We start from the raw sequence: 17,373 nt of genomic DNA, 5'->3' as shown, positions 1-17,373 counted from the left end.
GGTAAGCAGGTCCGACTCCACTTATGGCACCTGCTGTGTAGCTCATGTTTGTACAAACCTAGTAAAAAGTCGAATTATTTAGGTATCATTCGAGGAAAGAGAAAGGAATTGTATCTACGACATTTGGAAATTATCATTTGTCATCGGTGGAACAGCTAGTGCATTTTCTACTACCGATATCCGGTAACGACTGATTGGAACCAAAGTTTCGATGATATGATGAATACTGAATTTTATGAAACCGCCAACTACATGTACTTGTTATGTTGTAGAAACTGATAGCAGCGAGTCTTTTAAGTGAGGTCATTAGAGTATTTGAATTATAATAAGAGCGATATTTTGCAAGCTTCGACATCAAAACAATAAAAAAAAGATTTTGAGAAAAGATAAAAATAGAATCGCTTCAAAACCTGTTAAAATATTTTAGAGTGAGATCTTGAATTATATTTTGGGCATAGCCAGCATTAAGAAAAAGCGTTTAAATTTAAAAGACAAATTCAGATTTTCGCAAAATATAGTTGATTTTTTATATTTATGATATTTATTTGTTTGTTACTTTTTCATAATTTACTACTTAATTGATCGTCTTGCATACACAATTCATATTTTGATTTGTTGCAAGGCTGCAGAAGATGCCCAGGAGGAATCATAAAGTTTAATTGCCTTGATGATCCATGCCGGGGACGGACGTGCAAAGGTGCTAAATGCAGGTATTATTACTGATATTCTAAAAAAGTAGAAATTTAAGAGAATGATAATTTAATCAGATCAAACAATTTCAGACCGTGATTGCTTTAGACGAATACATCTTATAAAGTGTTGTAGATGCTTTAATCATAATATAAAGTGATTTTTCTGTATGTTTGTGTTTGTTTTCTTTATTTGAGATCCATATATGATAACGACATTATTTGAGGTGAACTCGACATCACAGAAACGAACTTGATACAGGTATTGGGTGAACATGTAGAATTATAATCACTTAGACCATAGTCAAACTATGATATTTAGATCATTTAGATCGATTTAAACTAGATCGGTTCACTTCAAATCGCTTTTAATCGAAATTCAATCGGTCTAAACTAAAACATCAACATAGTTTGAGTCGAATTAAAGCCAACCGATCTAACTTAAATGTGAACATAATAGTACTGCAACCAGATTTTATTTTTAAAAAAATTAATGAAAAATTCCGGATGAACACATACCTAAATTATATATCGATGAAAAGAGGAAAACGCGTACGGTGACCTGTAATTGTTAATGTTTTGGTCTTTTGTGGATAGTTGTCTCATTGGCAATCATACCACATCTTCTTTTTTATACAATAAGAAAAGTTTGCTCATAAAAATTCAGAGTGGTCACATTTTTGTGAAATTGAGGTGACTGGACAGATCTGAAAATAAAAAAATTTCAACGACAAGGACAAAAAAGAGAAATTTTCTGATATTTATTCTATAATATGCTAAAAAAACGGCTCAATCATAAGCATATGTTACAAAAGATGTTAAAACGACACATTGGACTATTTATATGAGAATTTGTCATTACAAAATGGCGTTGATCTTGAACATTCTGTTTGTTTTCCACATTTATGACATAGCACAAGAACAGGTGGCCTTGACCTTTTCACATCCGTAAATTTGTATACTGCTCATACTTTTTCACTACAGTATTTTACAGAACTAGTTTCTAAACTATAAAACACAAGTTTATCAAATTATTTCAATATTTTTCTATCTTTGTAAAAAAAACAAAATTCAGGCACTTAAACAGTGTTTATAATATTGCATATAAAAGGTTGTGTATTTTGTGAAAATTAGTATCTAGTTATAGATATATACATAATGTGTATTTGCAAAGTATAGAAATATCAGTTAAAACACAAAAAATGCCATAGTCAAACGAGGCGAATGAGAGGTTTAAAAAAAATCATAATTGTGACTTGCATTGATTTCGCGTTTGGTTGAGTGTAACACAGATCCAGTTTAGTGTCTTAATGGGATTGTCCTGGTGAAAAATGTAGACTCATCATTTATTTAGGAAGATGATGCAAAAACTAAAATGTAAAACCAATTAGCTTATGTTGTAATTCAAAATCAGTCATGACCCTTATATAAATGTTCCTTTAGAAGCGACATACAATAGTTCTAGTCTTCATTAAATAGGGACATGAATTAAAATCTTCGTCATCATATGCGGCTTCATAACGCGTATTAGCATTACAACATATTTCCCATTTTTGTCACGAACGAGTTCGGCGCAGGAAAGAGTTTAATTTGTTCAAAACAAACACAGCTTTTGAGCACAAAAATTAACCTTTGCAGGTACAAAGTTAATATTGTTAGTTTTCTTATGGTGTTTTTTTTTGAAAGAATTCGGAACACGAACAAGACCTCTCTTACCTTTGGTATAATGAAAATGACGTCAACGGTGATGCACTGTCAGTCAATTGAATAGTGTTATCTTGACCTCTCTTCACTTTCATTTGACGCATTTTGGAATCCATTGTGGATTGATAATAAAATTGAGAATGGAAATGGGGAATGCACCAAAGAGACAACAACCCGACCATAGAGCAGACAACAATCAAAGATCAACAGTAAGGCTTCAATGCACCGAAAAACCTTAAAGTCTGCTACTGCCATGGAATGAAACGTTCCTTACAATAGCCCAGTAGTCAGCACCTTTTGTCCTGACATGAATTATCATTGATATGGTTATATTTTCAGATTAACAAAATTAAGAATTTTAGAAAAACTAAGGCTTTTCTACCTCAGGCATAGATTACCTAAGATGTTTTTGGAAAAACTTTTAGGAATTTTGGTCTTTAATGCTTTTCAACTTCGTATTTTATTTGGCCTTTTCAACTTTTTAGGATTCAAGCGTCACTGATGAGTCGTTTGTAGACGAAACTCGCGTCTGGCGTATATACAAAATTTAGTCCTGGTATCTATGATGAGTTTATTGGTGACTGTGTTGTCGGCATCTTTTGTATCAAATATCCCTTAAAGTGTTTTGAAACAATGCCATCTAGAGCGTAAATAATGTCTTGATCCGGTCAAACCAGTGCATGGCAATGCTTGTCAGGTAAAGTCTCACCTCTGCAAAGGAAACACAAAAGATATGTGAGTACAAAGTTTTTATCAATTTTCGTAACTTATATTCCCATATTCATTATTTAACTGCACGACCAATCCCGTATGTAATCGGGCGAATGTTGCTACAGAAACGATTTATTTTGTAATAGACATACATTTACGAATTTGTGTTATCTTTAGCGATAATATACGGTTCAGAAGAGCCTTTGCGTGATTTTTCATCAATTAACTAACAAATGAACTTCCGTAGCGATACGGGGATACTTTCAATAGAAACACCCACCGTGGATATAACTCTTACATAACTCATAAGAGCGCTGGCGTCAGAATGAAGGTATTGTTCTTCTTCTAATGCATCTTTGATATCTTTAGACACTACTTGGAGTAATTCTTAAAGTCTTTACACATACCTCAATTTCCCTGCAGCAGATATGGCATCCCCCATATTGAGTTAGGAGCTAAACTCTATATTTGATATCCCTTGGCCCTGCTGTGTCTGAATTGTAAGGTGTCATTATATATAGTTAGTTTGTTCTGGAGCTTGGAAGTCAGATACAATCTTTGCTAAAAGTGATCGGTATATGTCGAGGATGTGCTACATGAGAAAGAACAGATTATCACTGAAAATATTTACCAATGAATTGAATCATTAACAATCTTTATCAATGAATTAACAGCAGGTTCAAATTCTAATTTTTCATTAACTGTTTTACCTGATTGCACAGGTGTTGACTTCAATAAGTACTTATAATGCATGCTGAAAGTAAGACGGCATTTGAAAATAGATCTGTACTGGCGATTATTTTTTACCATGCCATGCATGGATAATTGATTACCAATATTTGCACACCTCAAAAGACTGTCAAACAAGTTCAGATGACTCAGTTTTGTGTAACTTTCTGTCATTTTTTAAGGTTTAAAAGCATTTACACAAAAAAATATCCTAATTGCAAGGAGGAAACTGAGCGCGAGATTGAAAAAAAGTGTCAAGTTGTGAGGATACATGTGGATTAGTTTGATCACATATTTGGCTTTCTATTGCTTCTAATTTAAAGACACAACAGTTTTGCTTTCTGGTGTAAGTCTTATAACATCACTGATGATTCACAACTTTTTCGCCCAAGGAAAGCAGAATAGTAAGAGAAGTTAGTTGTAGCATCGCCTTGTCACACACCAATTATCTGCAAAACATCAAAAGTACGCTTTTCCCGACCGCTTGCTCTGGGGTTGAACATTGATACACAATGTATTTTTATACACAACATCAACAACTCATTATCTGGAAAAACATCTTATCCGAAGGATGCTAAATGTCAAAATTTTATTAACTAAAGTATAACTTATTTACAAAAAATACACGAAAGAATTACTTTATATATTCAAATCTCTCAATTTTTTTTTAATTTATCCTAGAAAATGAACATAATCACATCGAAACTATCAAATTCATTGTTATGTAAAATATAAAGGGTGGAGCTGATTGACGGATAGGAAATTTCCGTAATTAAAAAGGTACAAACGATGTTTTTATATTTAAGTTTTGACAAAATTCTTTGGAATTGGAATTTGCCCAACAAAATTTGGATGCAGTATCGCATTAATATATTTTCTCCTCTCAAATGTCAAATACTACTTTTGAATTATATGTTTACTCGTTTTCACAGAAAACGCGTTAAATTTCCATCTGAAAAACAACCAACTTTAAGTTAAAAGGTTTTACTCGGGGATGGTATTATATTTATGTCTTCATCATTCCGATGTTACTTGGTGATATGTGCCTCGAAAATATTTACAAAAATAGCGAGAAATTTAATAAAATATTTATTTTTTTTATTTTTAAGTGACTACCCAAAACCGTTAATTGAAGAGTACCCCTTTAAAGGGCTAAAATACAAAAATGTGACCATTGAAAAAAATTTACGACCAGACGGAAAATAAAAATAATTTTCAGCCGTGTGTTCTTCCGGACCATTTAAACTCGTTAACTAAGCGTCTTGTTCGAGGTCAGTTGCATAACTATAAGGATCGGTTTAAACTAGTACGATTTAATCGAGAATAATGTATGCTCATGTATAGCGAAAAACCCATAACATCTGGTTCTTTGTTTAACCAATATTGTTCTATTAAAACGAACATGCAAGTAAAGAAAAACGGAAAAAAATATCTTCGCCGCACAAAAAAAAAAAAGATTCATACATAAATGTGTGTGTCTTAAATCTTTTCTTCTGTAATTTTCTGGAAGTTTTTTTCTTTTCGTAAACTGCAGAATATCTTTATGTTGTAAACTCCTTGGAATAGTTATTTTTTCAAAATTAATGAAAACTACAAGAGCACCAGTATCAAAATGTGAACTTGTGATTGACAAAAATCAGTAACTCCATCCATTTTTTGAAGTGTGTGTATCAGCGTACCAACACATTCATTTGATTAATTATTTATGCACAATGTTTGCAGTTCTACGGGTAATTAGGTCAGATCGATTGCATTTTTAATTGTAGTGTTAAAGCAGTGGCTCAGATTATACCGATAGAGAGCTTTAGGATTAAAGATAATATGATCGCTAAGTGGTTTTATTTAGATCGATCCAAATTGTTTGAATTAAAACCATATGCTAGTTGAGGACGGGGTCTTGAATACACCGTTAATTTTAAATACAGTAATGTACGTCTATTTTAAGGTCAAATTACTGCGGCGGTTGTACTCGGTTATGGTATACACCAACCGGTAGGGATGTAACAAGCAAATGTGGTATGTAATTTAAATTATTGTTAATCTTTTTTCTATCTTGTTTTTCTTCAATTAAAACCACTGTCAATGTAAGTAATACATTTAAAAATAATCTTTCAGTGATTTCTACATAACAGGGATTATCTCCAACGTCTAAGTTTCACATCGAAATATATATGTTAACATTTATTCTAACTATTTTTTGAAGTTTTTTATTACGTTTTGCGTCTTCTCTTCTATTTTGAGTTTTATGTACTTTTGTTTGCCATTTGATCATTTTCACGGCGATGTCAGATTATTTCCGACTTTTGAGTTTGAATGTGCATTTGGTATTTATATCGCGTCGCTTTCAAACGACATGTTCGAATGGAATAACTTAATTATTTCATTCAAACTGCAATCGTGTGAATCCGTACATTTTCTTTAAAAAAAAGATATTTTAGGAAATAAATGAGATTGAAATTCAATAATGTTTTTCGATTTTTTATTATAATAGTTCACAAGTCAAAATTGTATGCAACATTTTACCACCATCGGTTATAAAGCTATGATTTTTTTTGGTAATAGGAGTACAACAATAATAACTAGTTATCGTCATGTGAATACTAAAAGCTTGTTTCATTAACTGTAACGACACAACGATAGTTTAGGGAAGGGTAATGCGCTTACACACATGTTTACCTATCCAAACTATTTATTTTCTTGTAGTTCAATAGCTGTCTGTTTTCCATGAAATGTTTTGTCATAAATCAGGGTGTTTTTTTTATTTAGATGTGTGGGCGTTTAAAAACCAATTATACTGTATTGTTTTTTTTAATCATTTTTGAAGGCCATAATCATTGTTACTTTCTAAATCCGCTTTATTTGAACTCTCATTTGCAACAATCTTACACGAAGCTTATATTTTTAAAATCACATCATTAGACTGAACTAAGTATAATTCTGAAGCAACAATTGTGTGTCAATGGTTTTGCTTGGATGACCATCAGCGTGTAGTTCTCTAATTATCTGTATAAAACTAAGGGAGACACACATTTTTAATTCCGGAAGGACTGGGCATTTTATTACATTCAGAGTCGGACTAGAAGACACAGAACTCTCGGTGTTACATTTGACATCGGAAGCATACATATGACGTCGACCTTATAGTTAAAGTGTTACCAAAGATAAGATCGTTTTCATTTAAATTTCTTTTCTTAGAATGTAAGTGTTCAACAACATTCCAGTGCCCACCATCAACAAAATGTGCACCTGGTGAGATTGTCACTCTATGTAAAACTAACCCATGCGATGTTTCATCGTGCCGTAGATATCCAAAGGCAAAATGCTGGTTTGTAGCTTTTGAATAATTGATCAATGTTTTTATATTTGAAACAAAATAAAATGTATTTTATAAAAATTACATTAAGTGTACTTTTCATAAGAACTGTACGTTTCATTGGCTGACAACAATCAACATATATTTCAAAATCATATTCTATGACCCTATAAAATGCAAAGTTCATGTAAAAATGAGCCAATCGATGAATCATCCTAACATTTTTAATTAAATGCAAAGATATGGTATTGATAAGGCCAACAGTGGTATTCCGCTGTTCGAAATTCCTAAATCGATTAAGAAAAAACAAATCCTTGTTACAAACTAAAACTGAAGGAAACGCATAAAATATAAGAGAACTACGACACAACAGAAACACAACATTAAAATGTAATACACACAGAAACGTACTATAATATAACAATGGCCATTTTCCTGACTTGGTATAGGACATTTTAAGAAAAAAATTGTTGTTTTAACCTGGTTTTGTGGCATGCCAAACCGTCCACTTTAATGACAACGTATAAAATAACATTAGGATGAAAACATTTCATGACAGAACAATAATAAAAATAAATGGGAGAAAATATAGAAAAGAGAAAAACACGAATCATTACTTACAAAATGCACCAGCTTTAAAACTTGATACGACAGACGTGCGTTTCGTCTAAAAAAGAATAACAAGCAGCGCCATTCAGATGAAAAAAAGTTTGAGAGCCAAAACAAGTACAAAGCTGAAGAGCACTGAGCACCAAAATTTTCAAAAAGTTGTGACAATGAAAATTAAGGAAAAGTTGATATTGTTTTTACACAAAACTGATATTTGATCAATAACAATTACATTAAAAATGTGTGTAGTTTTCATAAAAATCGATACTTTTAAATTTTATCAGCTGAAAATAATCTAAGGACATTTCAATTTGAATCGTATTTTCCTATGCCATACAACATTCATGCCAGCACGATCTTGATGTGAAATTCTCAACTTATAGAAAAACGAAAACAAAAAATAAATTCTGAAAATCGTAGTCGCATTACTCGCATATTAATGTTTTGTAGGGTTGTAAAAGTTATAGATGTAGGAACATTTTGGTATAAAGCGCTTATACATTTTATCAAAAATTAGCTTCCGTCAACATACTTACAACCGAAAAGAATTACAAAAAGCCGAATTTAATTCTTGAATATAAAAGACAGTTATATAGGCAATGAAAAAGGTTTTGACACAGTATCACGTGATAGCTTTACAAGTTGTGCATCAAATTGAAAAATAAATGTGAATTCAGAATTTCTTTTATATGAAAAATAAATGTATCTTTGTTTACTTTCAGTCCATCATATTGTGGAGGATGCAAGGCGCTGTGGTTTGTGGACGGGAAACCAGTAATTTGTAGAGGAAGACCAAGGGGCTGATCGCAGTTTTTTTTTAATTGTGCATATATTAAAGATACATTTAACATCATGAACATGTTAAAGAAAATGAAAGATTAATGATAAAAATAAATCACAGTAATTTGAGTTTCTTTCGTTCATTATTCTTAGTATACAATATTATTATAGAAATATAAATAATATTAAAGAAACGATTGGAAACATTTGAGGACGAGAAGTCAATGTGAGCAATGATTACAAACCGAAAACACAAAGACAAAGAACAAACAACTTTAAATATTGTTGTTTTCATTTTATGATGTTAAACATATATATCATATATGAAAATAAAGAGATGTGGTATGATTGCCAATGAATAAATTATCCACGAAAGCCAAAATGAAGTGGATTTACTCACTTATACGGCTGTCGACAAGGCGAAATTTGAATACAGTCAAGTAGGCTCTAGAAGTCCAATGAGAAAAATATGAATCAATTCAAATGAGCAAATTAACAACCTTAGTCACAGCCAACCAATTTACGAACAAAAAAATTTGCAGACAACCACTGAAGATTTTAGTGTATTTCCTAGGCAATTTTTTTGTTTCATACCAATTAAGATACTTTTGATATCTTAATTTGGAATATGTTTCTGACTAGAACGAAGGTAATTGAATATTAAGATAAAGATGGAAAATATAATATATTTTACGTCTAAAAAGGGGCATTATCTACGAGACAAAACATATATGATAATTTTTTGGAGTTGAATTAAAGGAATTGATGATTTCAAAAAGTGAAATGATATTCGCCCTAGAAACTATCGTAGTTTAATTTTGTTTAAGTAACCTTAAAAAGCATCACTGATAAATAATTCATTAGAAAGCGCATAATCACGTCCGTATTACTTTGGCTAAATATGGTTTACATATTTATAAACTAGACTTCCTCAGCTATTAAAAGGAATATGGATTTAACATTGAAGTGAAACAATGAAACCTTCTTTACCAAAGCATAAGTTATAGGCTGATCATTTTAGTTACCTTGTTACTTTATAGAAGGTTTAGACAGACTTTACATTTGGGAAATCCAAAACAAATTGACTAATAGCATTCTCTGTTTTTCAAAAAAACAACATATCTTATTGTTATCATGGTAATAGCTACATGTAGATACAAAGATACAGATTGCGGTAAAACCACACAAACGCAAACACGAATAGCATTGAGCACTGTGTGTAATGCTTTATTTTCGAATTTACTAATTGTTGACAAACTATTTGTAACAATCAAACAATTATTGTATGGGTTTACAAAATGTCATTCATACATCCTACCATATATATATATATATATATATAAATATATATATAATATACATTGACAAGGATTAGGGTGTTCAACTATGCAGGTACTAGTAAATATAAGAAGTTGTGGTATGAGTGCCAATGAGATAACTCTCCATCCATGTCACACTTTGTAAAAGTAAACCATTTATATGCATAGTCTTCACGGATCCTTCACACTTCCGAACAGCAAGCTATAAAATGCCACAAAAATTACTTGACTGTGTAAAACCATTTAAACGGGAAAACCAACTGTCGAATCTAAATAGAAAACTAGAAACCAGAAACTATTTTAAACCAAATTAGCATACGAACATGTCTGTGTATATATCTAACAGTTAACTCAGTTAGTTTGTTTGCAATGCTTTTGTGATCTTTTGTGTATATCACTTATTAACCCGAACGTCTTTTTACCAAAAAATATTGATGTACATGTAAATGGGACAACTCTTATACAAAAAGAAGCGTTAAAAGGCATAGATTACCTTAGCTGTATTTGGCAAAACTTTTAAGAATGTTGGTCCTCAATGCTCTTCAACTTCGTAATTTATTTGGCTTTTTAACTTTTTTGGATTCGAGCGTCACTAGTGAGTCTTATGTAGACGAAACGCGCGTCTGGCGTATTTACTAAATTTAGTCCTGGTATCTATGATGAGTTTATTTACAACCACTGGGTCGATGCCACTGCTGGTGGAGATTTATTTCCCCGAGGGTATCACAAGCCCAGTAGTCAGCATTTTTTGTGCTGACATGAATCGTCATTAATATGGTTATATTACAAATTTACTGTTTACAAGTTTTTGAATTTTTTGAAATACTAAGGCTTTTCTACGTCAGGCATAGATTACCTTAGCTGTATTTGGCAAAACTTTTAGGAATTTTGGTCCTCAATGCTCTTCAACTTCGTAATTTATTTGGCTTTTTAACTTTTTGGGATTCGAGCGTCACTGATGAGTCTTATGTAGACGAAACGCGCGTCTGGCGTATTTACTAAATTTAGTCCTGGTATCTTTGATGAGTTTATTGTCAGTAAACATTGCCCACACAGTCATTATTAAAAATGGTATGTAAATATGAAATGTGAAGCGAAGAGTATGTTGAAATTAGAAGTGTTAGTGTATAATTTAAAAATATTGAAGGATATTGGCTTTTCACTTGAAAACAATTACAGTAAATAAAAGCAACAGTAGTATACCGCTATTCAAAATTCATAAATCGATTAAGAAAAAAAATAATCCGGGTAACAAACTTAAACTGAGGAAAACACATCAAATACAAGGGGAGAACAATGACACAACATAAACCCTAAAATACAACACACACAGAAACAAACCATTATATAACAATGGCCATTTTCATGACTTGATACTGGACATTTTAAAGAAGAAAATGGTGGGTTGAATCTGGTCTTGTGGCTAACCAAACCTCCCGTTTTTATGGAAATGTTAAATATAAAATTAACATGACAACATTACATGACAAGACTACAATACAAGTAAAAAGGAGATCATACGGGACAGAGAAACACACATAAAATACATATCAAAAGGTACCAGGCTTATAATTTGATACGCCAGACGAATGTTTCATCTACATACGACTCATCAGTAACTCTCAGATCAAAAAAGTTCGCAAGCCAAAACAAGTACAAAGTTGAAAAGCATTAAGGATAAAAAAAAAAATGTCAAACAGTTTTGCCAAATACAGCTAAAATTATCTGCCTGGTATAAGAACATCCTTAGTACTTAGAATAATTCATGCTTTTTCAAACATTAAATTATATAAATTACTTTATAATAAATATTTATGTTAACATCGTAGTGGTGACTAACTGCAGTTTGTATGAATGAACTGGGTGAATGAGTCACATATTGTTTTCCTCAAAACTCAAAAGCTTAAAATAAACAGTCGACTTCAAACTTTCTTTCATAACTTCTGAATGATACAAAACTGCACAATCATAGAAAGCAATTCTCGCTGCCCTTCGAAATTTGAATTTTAAGGTAAAGTTTAAGAAAATGTTTTATTCCTGTATTGTATCATACACGTCTTACTGTGAAGATTCAGATTGAACAATGATTCTAAACTGATTTTTTTTTCTTTCCTCAACAACTGCGGACGGAATAGAAAACAGTTTGGATAAAGTTTTAGTGCTGCATTTTTATGACGTTTCATTGAAGGTTAAGAACTGTTTGAATTGTAGCTCGGTCTTACGCAAAGTTTTTATACGTGAACGGTTTCATCCTTATGAACTATCCAGATGAAGAAAAAAAATATGATGTGGTGGGTTTTGACGAAACATGGCGAAATAAAATAGTAGTGTCAAAAGGAATTGGGTTGGCCATTAACATAATAATATAAAACTACTTAGTATGTCACAATGTTTATGAAATACATAAACCATTCATGCTATGACAGGTCACTGGTTTAACATATCTATACGGTCTTTTCAAAGGGGATAATAAAAGTAAAAAGCAATTGGAAAGTTTCTAATCCGCTAATTCTGCATGTTTTATTTCTCTTTTTTATCGAATTATAAGTTTTGTTGTGGGGAAATATTAAAGCATTATAGTTTTAAGCAATTAATATGCCATCGTCAATGCTTTAAAACACAGCATATGTTACCTGAAATATTGTTTGAACATAACTCCAAAGTGGAGTTAAACGTGTTCAAAGATGTTAAAATATGTATTATTATTTTCTCTTTTGCTGTTTTTTGTTGTTCAAGTTGTAACACAAGGTATGTTTATTATCAAAACTCTTATATTCTTTTGTTCATGAAACAAATTAAAAAAAAACAGATCGTAAAACGTTAAAAGTTGTCTTCTGAAAGTAAGATATCCGTGTGTTTGCTGGACGATAATCATGTCAACCTTACAACTGGTGTAATGGTATTGTCGTATTTATGCTTATTATTATATTGTTAATTGATAACCTGTTATGAGTTGTTGTCTTTCTTACTTATAAGCTGTTATTAGGAATTGTATTGAGTAAAACTTGTTATCTACCATTTTTTTTAAATGCCTTTACAAATGTATAAAAAGTTAAAACTTGTTTCGTTGAGTGATGACGTTTGATTTTGCAAGTTCAGCTCTTTGAATTTGACCAGAAACTCGGTATTTTTATTATAATTGTTTCTGATCATCCTTCAACAATGTTCAACAGGTATTATATTAATAACTGATAAGCCGTCATAAGGTAATATATTTTTTACTGATTAGCTTATATGAGGTATTGTATTGTTTATTGATTAGCCGGTAACGATTTTTGTTTTGAATTTAGGATAGCTGTTTACATTTACAATTTATTTTTTCGGGTTTCATTTGATAAAAAACAAAATGAATACTAGTACGAAGAAAGATAAAAACATACAAATCATCTTAACTGTTAACACAATGATTTGATTTCCTTTAAGAACAAGGTATTTGAAGAAATTATAATATGAAATAAAGAGATGTGGTACGATTGCCAATACGACAACTATCCACAAAATGTGATCGATACACAAATCGTATCTTAAGGGCATACGAAACGTTTCGATCCTATGATGACTGTTTATGAAACAAGCAAACAAGGTTTTTTCACCTAGTAAGCGATTCAAATATGTTATAAAAAAATACCTTTATGTACTACTTTAGGAGATCAAAGGGATCGAAGGTGTAGACATTTAGTTTTTTCGACATTTCTATCCTTATGATAGACACACCTAACTTTTTGTATTTAAACATATAACCATTAGTGGATGCTTTTCATAAATATGAACATCAGTTGGAAATAGTTTCCTGATTTAAGGAAAAACGGCATTGTGTGCGAAATATTAATCAAATTTTAAAAAAATGTTGACTTTTTCTTTAATATTTTTACAAATATTCTTTATACGTAACAAAACTCTATGTAATTTTAAAAAAGAGGGGTCCATGTACTATTCTAAAAAATAAACAGTTTCAATCATAAAAAAAAAATAGTCGAAAAAATACATCTTTTCGTGAAAATAATAATTTTCGTAAGAAACGTAATTACCTTACCCGTTAGAAGGACACAATGAACGACATAACCGTCAATACCTTTTAATGACATCCAGTCTGTCGAAAATTTCTTACACTTCTATTCCGAACATCACATCAGCGGAGCACAAAACCCAGATGTTTGGTAGCATTTTCGTGTTGTAAAGTCTAAAGTTTTGTTTGTGTATAATTTGTCTTTTTTTGTGTGTCTTTCATAAGTTCAACGGCGTTGCCAGCTTCCCATGGACAACCTGGTTTTATATGTCCCCTTGAAGATCTCTGCTTCTAAATTGCAAAAGAACCAGACTCTTGTTCTCGGGAATTGTAGAAAGTGACTATTGTACTAGTGACATCCAAATAATTTACTTTTTCTTATTACAAGGTTGTCCCGAAGGAACCCCATTGGTTAGGTGCCGGAGAGATCCATGCAAAGGACAGAAGTGCAAAGGTGCTAAATGCAGGTAATATTACGTATACTTCATGTATTTATACAGATTCAAGTTATAAGAGAATGAAATTAATTATTACCTACAGGCAACGCTTTAGTCGTTTGTTAAATCATGTTGACCATTGTCATTTTGATGAATTCCTTCTGCTACCTTTACTAGTTTTTAACATTTAAACCGACCTTAAATCGCGTATTGCATTGTGTATGGTTATTCTTAATTATCTAGAGGTATATGGGGAGGGTTTATAAGTCACAATATATGTTTAACCCTGCGGTATTTTTGCACATATAATAAATTTTGAACCTCTAGCATTTGTAAATCTTGATTATATTTCGAATATGTTAGTTCCTTTATATATTTCAAGGTTTCGTGTTGTGCATTTTTTGCTGCATTAGTATACACTAATGTTTAAGGAACAGCTGAAGCCTATTTCCGCTTCCTAAATATTCCAGCTGCGCTGAAAACCAATTGCATGCCTTGAAGTCTCATAACAGGCAACATAATAAGTGATTAAAAAAATCAACACACATTAAAAAATGATAAAAATGTATAGTTACTTTATCTAAAAAAGGACGTGATTTAATAATTTGCTTTTGGCTTTGAATTAACACTCAAAAACTGTAATTTTACCCATTTCGTGTATCCAATATTAAGGCATATCTTTTGGTGGCATTAACCACTAGAAATGAGTAAGCACAAACTTATTAAACTTGTTTTAGAGTATTCAAGAATGTCATACGACAAAATTATAAACACAAGGAAACGTTGACACATTATTTCCATTGTGTGCTTGACAGGATATAGCGTAACAATCCGTGAATTATGTATCATTTCATTTTAATCATGTATACAATATGTCGTTTTCTTAATAAGATGTACGTTTGTGTTTTGTATGCTATGATAACGACTTTATGCGAGGTGAACTGAGCACGATGGGTTATAACAACGTGATATAGAAAGGTACCGATATTTGGTAAAAATAATACAATGTTCATCCCTGAATCAATATTTGTTCATATATACTTGTTTATGTTTATTTTAAAGATCTAATTATTGCGGCGGTTGTAATCGACTATGGTATAGTACTAACAATGGTCTTGATGTTACACTAAAATGTGGTATGTATTTGACGTAATTGTAAATATTATCCATAAATTAGTTCATTAATATCAATGTTATTTGTTTAGAGCTTAAATATTAAATGCAAAGGGAATTATAAAGATCAAACATCCATTATCTGATACAACTTGATTGATTATGATTTTTTTTTAAGGGACATCAAAAGATCGATGTAGGATAAAAAAAAAAAACTTATATCAAATAGTTTGGGGGAGGGGGGTAGCATTGCTGCAAGTTTTTTTTTAAATGATTTTTTCCCAAATTAAGTTTAGAGAGGGTTGTCAGTGAAAAAAACTATGTGAATTAAGTTTTTTATCCTTCATTGAACTTTTGATGTCGTCCCTAACTTAAAAGTTTTTTTTATAGTTGATATAGTTGGGAAACAAGTTATTACAATTTATAACAATCCCTTTCCACTTTCCGGGTGCGATAGCTGCCTTGCACTAGTATTACCATACTCTCCAATGCACGCAATATAGTTTCCATATTACGAATTCCTGACTTCAGTTGTTAAATTATGAAATAAAAGAAAAGAAAAAACCGTATCAGAGTAGGTCTATACTTTGATCAAGCTTTATTAATATATTTTACAGTAATAGTTTTTGTATGAGGTCGATACAAGGTTTTATTGACCTGAAAGAAGTATATGAACTGCGGACAAACGTCTCAGGTTGATATTATTCTTAGGGTCGATATATACTGTATTGATTCCCCTACAAAGGCTATAATTGATATGCTATCAATTTGATCATATTTGTGTACTTTGTTCGATCATTTGATTTTGTTGGAATTTAAAAAAACAATCATATTGTCTCCTAGACCATAAGAACATATAAGTGTGTTATTTCAATGTATATTTATGTTTTTGTTTATTTTATGTTTTTGAAGACTGTTTTATTTAAATAATCGAACATATATTATAAATTCTTTTAAAACTTTTAACAATGTCATGAAATTCATTACATATGTTACATGACGTCACACTGTATATCGATTTTTTGATATTCCGAAAATAACCGTACAATATGCATTTGTTATCCGCCGTTTTATATCTACCTTTGAAAATATAGTTTAAAATATGACTATCCCTGGACTCAAATGAGGTAAAATATACGAATTAATAATCTTGAAAATATTCAAGATTGTATTGAATAAAAGGTTTGGAATACTTTTGCAAAAGACAGAGGCCACATAAGTCCGACTAATATGTGTGCGTACTTTAACAACTGAAGCAGTAATTATGATGCACATTATAACTGTGCAAGAATAATATCTGTCTTAGCAAAATCGCTGTATTTTATTATCTAAAAAATTAATTTCGGATGTAATTGTCATACAGATAAGGGGGCTTTAATTTATAATTCGGGCTTCTTTGTCGAAAAATTATTATTCAAAGTGTTTGTTAAAACATAAATATTAGGGACGAATAGTAACATATGGCTAAGTACAACATGCAAGCATCAACATATCGTTGACAAAAATACGACTATTTAAAGAGACATTGATTCTATAGATTCCTTAAATCCAGAACATATCATTATTAAAAAAAATGATTCTAAATATTTACAACCATCAAACCACTAAAAACGTAAGGCTAAGTATACCATTCATACACCGTCTTAATAACGAGTTAAACTATTATTTTATTTGTCTTTCGTTGATAAATATTAATTTCATTGTCTATTCGAATTATGATCGTGGCTCTGTACTTAAACATCCCGTCATTGTGTTATTGTTCTATGATTATTGTTGTATTCCTTTCGTTAATTTTGCTTATATGCTCTGTCTATATGCCTTTTTGTGTTTCATTTGAACATATGACATGGCTCTGTACTTTTACATCCCGTCATTGTGTTATTGTTTTATTGTGTTATTGGATTTGGGTATTTTTTGTATTATTTCCTTCATTTTTGCTTTAAAAAAGTAGTTCATCGTCTTC

General features: G+C 31.2%; 1 long non-coding RNA gene across 1 annotated transcript; it reads left to right on the top strand.

Annotated features, from left to right (window-relative positions):
* The first annotated feature begins 637 nt into the window (after positions 1-637).
* On the top strand, positions 638-8,598 carry LOC139502798 (uncharacterized). The gene is made up of 3 exons (XR_011658942.1): positions 638-710; positions 7,029-7,158; positions 8,478-8,598. It is a non-coding gene; the product is annotated as an uncharacterized lncRNA (long non-coding RNA).
* Positions 8,599-17,373: the final 8,775 nt, after the last annotated feature.

The sequence above is a fragment of the Mytilus edulis genome, chromosome 14, assembly GCF_963676685.1.
Source record: "Mytilus edulis chromosome 14, xbMytEdul2.2, whole genome shotgun sequence".
Classification (NCBI taxonomy): Eukaryota; Metazoa; Mollusca; class Bivalvia; order Mytilida; family Mytilidae; genus Mytilus; species Mytilus edulis.
Note: the sequence above shows the minus strand (reverse complement) of the source record. Positions and strands in the feature narration are given on the sequence as shown.